Genomic DNA, 9,291 nt, shown 5'->3' on the forward strand with positions numbered 1-9,291 from the left:
AACGGCCCCTTACCATCCAGCGACCAACGGCCTGGCAGAGAGAGCGGTCCAGACACTTAAAGCGGGACTCAAGAAGCAGCCAGCAGCGTCAATAGACACAAAGCTCTCCCGCTGGCTGTTTGATTACAGGACCACACTCTTAATGGGAAGGCGGCTGCGAACGAGGCTGAGTCTCCTTTTCCCAAATTTAACGGGAAAAGTGGAGAAACAACAGGAGGCCCAACGCAGGGGGCATGATAATAGTCGGCAGCAGAGACATTTCCAGGTGGGGGCACCGGTTTGGGTCAAGAATTATGGGAATGGACCAACGTGGGTCAAAGGCACGGTAGAGTCCCAAACAGGGCCCATATCCTATGAGGTTTCAATAGGAGGTAAGGTGCTGAAGAAACACCTAGACCAAATAAGGGCAGCGGAACCACACCTGGAGGCAGGCGAAGCAGGACCGCCTCAAGCTGGGATAGCCCAGATGGAAAGGATACCCACACCCCAGCCCCGAGCAATTTCTCCAGACCCCGTCATCCAGTCATCAGAGTCGGAGATGGACACACTCGACGAGGCCGCCGCGACACCTCTCCCCGAGGAGGAGGAAGAACAACTTCCAAGGAGGTCGTCAAGGAAAAGACGGGCACCTATAAGGTACACCCCGCCCACTTCGGTGAACGACCCGGCGGACGACACAGAGGTGACAGACCCAGACATGAGGAGCAGGAAGAAGCTCAGAGGAATGCCAGCTGGCAGGAATTCCTCGGACCTTGGGGGGGAGGGGTGTAATGAACTCCAATTGGCTTTATTGGTTGGCCAATTGGAGTATGAGCTCCCTCAATGATAGCTCATTGAGGGGGCCCATATAAGCACCTGTGTAGGCTTTGTGAGCCATTCTTAAGTTGACTGGACTGCTAGCAGCACTGTTTGTAGCTGCTCCTGTAATATCGTTATTGTAAATAAATATTGGTGTGGTGACGGAACTCCTGCCTCCCGTGGATTACTACACCAACCTTTCAGGATTCGCCTGGAGTCTTCAGGAATTGAAGATGAATCTCCAGGAAACTGCTCTGCACGACTCTGCAAAAAAAAAAATTCAAAAGACGTTCATATGAAATGAATGAAAATCGCTTATTGTCACGAGTAGGCTTCAAATGAAGTTACTGTGAAAAGCCCCTAGTCGCCACATTCCGGCACCTGTTCAGGGAGGCTGTTACGAGAATCGAACCGTGCTGCTGGCTTGCCTTGGTCTGCTTTCAAAGCCAGCGATTAGCCCTGTGAGCTAAACAGCCTCATATTATCCCTCTGGTGGAGAAGGAGTCCATTTGGACCATCGAGTCAGCACTGGCCCTCCAAAACAGCACTCTATCAAGACCCCATCCCCGCAATCCAACTCATTGATCATGGCCAACCCACCTACACATCTTTGGACTGTGGGAGGAAACACGAGCACCTGGAGGAAACCCACACAGGCACGAGGAGAACGCATAAACTCCACACGGACAGTCAACCAAGGTTGGAATCGAACCCGCGTCCCTGCTGCCTCGAGGCAGCTGTGCTAACCGCTGTTCCACCGTGCCCCATTGGGACATTAACACAGATTTGATTTTTTTGTCATTTTCTTTGACCATTTCTCTTTATCAGATATAATAATATTGAAAATGGTTTTTTTTAAATGCTGTATCCCTGAGAGTCAAGCACCATCCAAATGGGTAATGAATCTTTTTGTTTTCCAATTGGCGTCGGCAAGCAGTATGTCTCAAGGATGGATGCGGCTGATGAATGGCTGGAGCATGGGGTAAGTCATGTGATGAAGCCTCTCGGAGTACGTTGAATCACAGTCGGCAATCGAACATTAAACCTGCTCCTGTCCAAATCTATTCACGAAACAAATGATCGTAGAATCCATAAAAGTGACACAGGATAAGAAGTAAAATTTGAGGATCTATTAGTTACTGAAAACCCTGTCAAAGGCCTGCTGTAGAGAATGAGTGCTGATTCTGATCCAGAGCAGTCAGATGTATAGCTACATTTTTCTTTTTCAGCTACCGTTGAACATGGATTGCTGGAATGTAAAACCTCTATGGAAGGGCCAGGCACCAATACGCAAGGTGTCAGTTTATAAGAAGAGTGAAGTCAGCCATGGAAGTAGTCCTTGATGTCGGCCATACACACTTTCTCATTGTGAAGTCAGGACTTTCAAACATATCATGCATGTGCTAAAATGATTGAGTGGGAATGCGGCCGCAGATAGCTCTCTTTTATTTCAATGAGCACAAGGATTATCGCCCCTAAGATGGACTTTAACAAAGGCATAGTTTCATACACGAATAGTTCTGGCAGCATTCGTGGAGTGTTATGGGAGCGGTGTTTTCAGAACCCCAAACTGTATCATGGAGTTCAACCAACCTCTCCCTTTAATGTAATGTTGCACATGGCTTGGTCTCCAGGTGTGGTATTACAATTATGGACACAGGGGTTTTAAACACAAAACAATGTTTATTCCATGAATTCAACTTAACCTTTTTAAATAAACATTCGATCCCTTAACACCCTTTACTTCAAAGATAACCCCGAAAATAATACAACACTAAATAATCCCTCAAAATGTTCCTTTAAACCTCCAAAAGACTTTAAACAGAAACACATCAGGTTGATAAATGAAATGAAAAACGCTTATTGTCACGAGTAGGCTTCAATGAAGTTACTGTGAAAAGCCCCTAGTCGCCACATTCCGGCGCCTGTCCGGGGAGGCTGGTACGGGAATCGAACCGTGCTGCTGGCCTGCTTGGTCTGCTTTAAAAGCCAGTGATTTAGCCCGGTGAGCTAAACCAGCCCCTGGGCTAAAGACATTACTATTATGAGTTTAAATCACCCAAATGATTCAGAGATAGTCTTTCATGGCAGAGATCACAGCAGATCCAGCTCACTGCAAAAACAGACACACCCAAGCTCTTTTCCTCAAAACTGAAAACCAAAACACTGCAAAATGGCTGAGCTAAAAACCCAGCTCCACCCACACTCTGACATCACTTCAATCCTCCCCGTGTGTGCATGGGTTTCCTCCGGGTGCTCCGGTTTCCTCCCACAGTCCAAAGATGTGCGGGTTAGGTGGATTGGCCATGCTAAATTGCCCGTAGTGTCCTAAAAGTAAGGTTAAGGGGGGGTTGTTGGGTTACGGGTATAGGGTGGATACGTGGGTTTGAGTAGGGTGATCATTGCTCGGCACAACATCGAGGGCCAAAGGGCCTGTTCTGTGCTGTACTGTTCTATGTTCTATGTTCTATATTCTATGTTCTAATATGAGCTGCTCCATTTCTTAAAGATACATTGCTTAAACATCCATTTCTTAAAGGTCCTCTCACATGACAGGAGAGAGAAAATAGAATTAGCGTTTCGAGTCCGTATGACTCTTCTTCAGAGCTAAAGAGAGGGTGTGATCATGGAAACGCCAGGCGACCACCAGTAGATGAAAACAACAACTATTTATTTACAAGAAGAAGACTATTTATAAGTGACTATTGTACAAACGTAGCATGATAAAACAACAACCTCTACCCTCGTGCTGTCTGGACTTTGACTGTGGGTTCTAACGGCCTGCTCTCCAAATGAAACTCTGATTCCATTGACCTGGGAGTCATGTGGCCTCCGAGATTTGCTGAAACCGTGGACGAGGAAGTCATGTGGTTTCCGAAGTTTGCTGTAACAGAGGGAGAAACATGTTGGATTATACACTGTATAAGAGGAGTTGTAGCAGCTGGAACAGAGAAGAAAGTCAGTGATTCGGAGGGGGGTGGGGGGAGCTGGTAGAGATTGAAACAAAGAGGTAATAAGACAGGGGAAGCATTAATGGCAGGAGGAGGTGCTAGTAGTTGCATAAAGGTAAGGTATCAGAATGTGTCAATGGGAGAATAAAGAATTAATGCTCAGTGAAAACAAGACGTAAGAACAGGTAACAGCTAGTCCGGTGCGGGAGGGAGAAGGTCTTTTTGTTGCTTCGGGACAGAAAGTATTTGGGATATAAAACAAAGGTTAAGATGGAGGAGATGAGTCACAGCCTAAAGTTGTTTGAAAATAGAAGCAGGAGAAGGCCATTCGGCCCTTCTAACCTCCTCCGCCATTCATTCTGATCATGGTTGATCAAGTTTAATACCCTGATCCGCCACCTCCCCATATCCCTTGATCCATTTAGCCCCAAGAGCTATATTTGATTTCTTCTTGAAATTACTCAACTACTTTCTGTGATAGTGAATTCCACAGGTATACCACTCTCCGGGTGAAGAGATTTCTCCTCACCTCAGTCCTAAATGGTTTACTCCTTATCCTAAAACTATGACCCCAAGTTCTGGACTCCCCCACGATCGGGAACATTCTTTCCCAATCCGCCCTGTCTTAACCTGTTAGAATTTTGTAAGTTTCTATGAGATAACCACTCACTCTTCTAAACACCAATGAATATTGTTGGATTCAATGTTGAGTCCTGAGGGCTTTAGCATGCCTAATCGGAAGGCCTTCTCCTCTGTTCTAGCGGCTCTACCCAACCTCATACACCATATATAATCCATCACATTCTCCATCACAGACTCAGAGCCTTTAGCTCTGAAAAAAGTTATAAGGAATTGAAACATCAACTCTACTTTCCCTGTCCACAGATGTTACCAGGCCTGCTGAATGTCCTCAGCATTTTCTGTTTTTGCATCAGATATCCAGTACAGTATTCACAGTATTTTGCTTTTATCATTTTGTGCATAGTTAATGTGCAAACTTTGTGTCTTCATCACATATCTATATGTGGAGGATATTCTTATTCAAAAACACCCATTGTCAAGAGCAGCATTTCATTCGTAACTGAATGCTCCTAAATCCAGTCATCTTCTGTGAAGCCAAACAGATATGGTTGCGACCTTTTAGCTGGCTAATTTGATTGGGAATGCTGTTGATGATTTCTGTGTATTCTTCAATATCACAGCACAGCCGGTAGCACTGCACAGTGTCAGGCACACATAGTAAGTCATTAGTACAAGATCATCTATAAAATGCATTTTTCCTCCGTACTACATTTTTTATTTGGATTTTTTTAAGTACTGGAGATAGGATGTGGGTTTTAAAACATTAGCTCATAGAAATAGCTGGGCTAATTGCCAAGACAAAGATCTATAGCACAGAAATTGTACCATTCATTTATGCAGGTTTCTAGACCATACAAGTGTAAGTACAAGCTGGAGCCTCCTACCACAGTGCTTCCTGACTTAATGATGCATTTATGGTCTTCTGAAAATCGAAACTGCTACTTTCTTTTCACATAAGCCGGTGAGGTGACAAAGTGTCAGTGAGGGTCTCCCAGGATCAATGTAAATCCTGAGATCTGCTACTATCCCTAAATCACAGGGGCAGTCTGGCCTTGCCCACTTCTTGGCACATGTTTCATTGGAATGGGTATGGCAGATTGGTGATAGATATGCGTTCGATTAGAAGGAAGACAACATTATCCATTATCAGATCGGGCCTGTCTTTTATCACAGTCTCTGTGTCACCATTTCCATTGATCTGAGGGCGAGTTAAACTCCATTTCAGCAAAGACATCACCAAAAGCCCCAATCAATTGGGCTCACGGTTTAGATGTTGATCAGTTTTCTTGTCTCAGGAAAAGATGACATCGCAGCCAAAGAACTGTTTGGCAAAAAAGTTCAAGTGTTCAAGAGAGATGCACAATGTTCATCCAATTACCACTCGTTCCAAGGCTGAATTTTCTACACTTACTCACCATGTGTTAAAAAGCGGGCTGGGCTCACAAACTCTCCACAACTGCCTCCACTGCTCCAAAGGGATCCTTTCCAAAGATGGCCTGCAGAGATCAGGACACGTACCCTTGGCACTTCTGGCTGGAGATGATCTCACCATTTAGCCTCATCCACTCCAGTTCACATCTGCTCCGTGGTTCAGCCAGTGTGCTGCGTTCAAACTAATTTTCTATATGTCATGAGGACAGGGGAAAAATCTGTGCTGCGTCAGCATTCTTTATTCTATATGTCGGTTTGAGTGGGAAGGAGTGTTGGAGTATGCATTACTTACATGTGAGACTTCATAAATGCCTATTATCAGTGATCGACTGGACACAGATAATGGTATTTTGCCCTCTAGTTTGATCCTTTGAGTCCTCCAAAGATCTATTAACAATCATGTTTCTTTATATATTGTGGTGTATCTCTTCCTGAATCCTTCAGTGACAGATTATTTATGTAAATGATTGTGGCAGCTTATTCTAAAAGTACTTCTCTCAAAAAATATTTCTGACTTAATTGTACTCAAACCCTTCAAAGGTAGACTTTTTTAAACTATTATCTTTCTAAGTTGTAATTTGTGGATCCCTCAAACTATGTTTATTATCCCAGTGCCTAAAGTTAGATGTTAATTACTCGCGGCTGTCATTTATTTCATGTACAAACACTTTTCATGAATAACTCATCCTATTTATCTCGAAAATCTGTTGATACAGTGCAAAGTAGATCAATTGTTAACCCTTGACGCCCCAAGATGTCGAACATACACCTCTCAAGGATTTGCACACATTGGGCGAAATTCCCCGACCCCCCGCAGGGTTGGAGAATCGCCCGGGGCCGCCGGAAATCCCACCTCCGCCGTGGCAGAAATTCTCCGCCACCCGGGAATTGGCGGGGGCGGGAATCTCGCCACATCGAGCAGCGAGCCCCCTGCGGCGATTCTCCGGCCCGCGATGGGCCGAAGTCCCGCCGCTGGGAGGCCTCTCCCGCCGCCGAGGTTTGAACCACCTCTGGTGGCGGCGGGAGCGGCGGTGCGAGCGGGCCCCCGGGGTCCTGGGGGGGGGGGGCGCGGGGCGATCGGACCCCGGGGGCGTCCTCACGGTGGCCAGGCCCGCGATCGGGGCTCACCGATCGGCGGGCAGGCCAGTGCCGTGGGGGCACTCTTTCTCTTCCGCCACGGCCGACACCATGGTGGAGGCGGAAGAGAATCCCCCAGCGCCCATGCGCTGGTGGTGACGTCATCGGCAGCTGCCGCTGACGTCACCACCAGCCCATGCGCGAACCGGCGAAGGTCTTTCGGCCAGCCCTGGCACCGGGCGGCGGCCGTCAAAGGCCGTTGGTGCCGGTTCTGGCGGCAGTCAGCGTGGTGCCAACCGCTCCGGCGTGGGCCTAGCCCCTAAAAGGTGCGTAGAATTCCGCACCTTTGGGGAGGCCCAACGCCGGAGTGGTTCTCGCCACTCCGCTACGCGGGGACCCCCCGCCCCGCCGGGTAGGGGAGAATCCCGCCCATCGCTACAAAAGATGAAATTGAAGGCCGGATTTTCAAAGCAGGGACCTGACACTTTAATTAATTCTGGGTCTCCAGTTAGAACATAGAACATACAGTGCAGAAGGAGGCCATTCAGCCCATCAAGTCTGCACCAACCCACTTAAGCCCTCACTTCCACCCTATCCCTGTAACCCAATAACCCCTTCTAACCTTTTTTGGACACTAAGGGCAATTTACCATGGCCAATCCACCTAACCTGCACGTCTTTGGACTGTGGGAGGAAACCAGAGCACCCAGAGGAAACTAACGCAGACACGGCGAGAACGTGCAGACTCCGCACAGACAGTGACCCAGCGGGGAATCGAACCTGGGACCCTGACGGTGTGAAGCCACAGTGCGATCCACTTGAGCTACAGTGCTGCCCACACTTCATCTGTTGATGCCACACTTCATCTGTGTCACTATTTTAAAATAGAAATGTTCTAATTGGGCAGGGGGCGAGATTGATGCCATGCGCCTCAAGGAAGTGGGAGCTGCCTGCTTAAAATTAAAATGCCTGCCAAAATTAATGAGGTAACGACACAAACAGGGACAAAATGGTATGATTTGATGGCGATTATTGAGACATGGTTACAAGGAGACCGGGGATTGAATGTCCAAGGATACACAGTATTTCAGAAAGATAGACTGATCGGAAAAGGAGGAGGTGTAGCTTTGCTGGTGAAGAAAGGGGCCAGTAATGAGGAATATTATAAGCTCTGGAGATCAAGATGTGGAATCAGTCTGGGTAGAAATAAGAAATAGCAAAGGGAAGAAGATCGTGGTAGGAGTAATCTATAGGTCCCCAAACAGAATAAACTGGGAAATACTGGTGGCTTATAAGAAAGGTACAGCAATAATCATGGATGATTTTAATATGCACATAGATTGGATTAATCAAATTGTCAAGGGTAGCCGTGAGGGAGAGTTAGAACAAAGAACAAAGAAAAGTACAGCACAAGAACAGGCCCTTCGGCCCTCCAAGCCCGTGCCGACCATGCTGCCCGACTAAACTAAAATATTCTACACTTCCTGGGTCCGTATCCCTCTATTCCCATCCTATTCATATATTTGTCAAGATGTCCCTTAAATGTCACTATCGTCCCTGCTTCCACCACCTCCTCCGGCAGCGAGTTCCAGGCACCCACTACCCTCTGTGTAAAAAACTTGCCTCGTACATCTCCTCTAAACCTTGCCCCTCGCACCTTAAACCTATGCCCCCTAGTAATTGACCCCTCTACCCTGGGGAAAAGCCTCTGAATATCCACTCTGTCTATGCCTCTCATAATTTTGTAGACCTCTATCAGGTCGCTCCTCAACCTCCGTCGTTCCAGTGAGAACAAACCGAGTTTATTCAACCGCTCCTCATAGCTCATGCCCTCCATACCAGGCAACATCCTGGTAAATCTCTTCTGCACCCTCTCTAAAGCTTCCACATCCTTCTGGTAGTGCGGCGACCAGAATTGAACACTATACTCCAAGTGTGGCCGAACTAAGGTTCTATACAGCTGCAACATGACTTTCCAATTCTTATACTCAAAATCAGCTGCAACATGACTTGCCAATTCTTATACTCAAAATTGAATGTATTAAAGATTGTTGCTTGGAACAATATGTTGTGGAATCAACCATGGAGCAAGCAACTTCAGATTTGGTATTGTGTAATGAACAGGGATTAATTGGTGACCTGATAGTTATAGATGCTCTCGGGAATAGTGACCACAATATGATAGAATCCAAAATTCAGTTTGGGGGGTGGGAAAGTGGAGTCCCACGCTAGCGTTCTGGAATTAAACAAGGGTAATTACACAGGCGTGAGCACAGATTTGGCCCGAATAGATGGTTAGGGAGGCTAAAAGGTTGGACAGCTGATGAGTAGTGGCAGTTGTTTAAGGAGATACTAAATTCCTCACAACTAAAATATATTCCAGAGAGGAAGAAAGATGGGAAGAAGGATAAAAATAAATCCATGGATTGAAAGCAGACAAGACCCCAGGGCCG

Source organism: Scyliorhinus canicula, chromosome 14, assembly GCF_902713615.1.
Source record: "Scyliorhinus canicula chromosome 14, sScyCan1.1, whole genome shotgun sequence".
Taxonomy (NCBI): domain Eukaryota; kingdom Metazoa; phylum Chordata; class Chondrichthyes; order Carcharhiniformes; family Scyliorhinidae; genus Scyliorhinus; species Scyliorhinus canicula.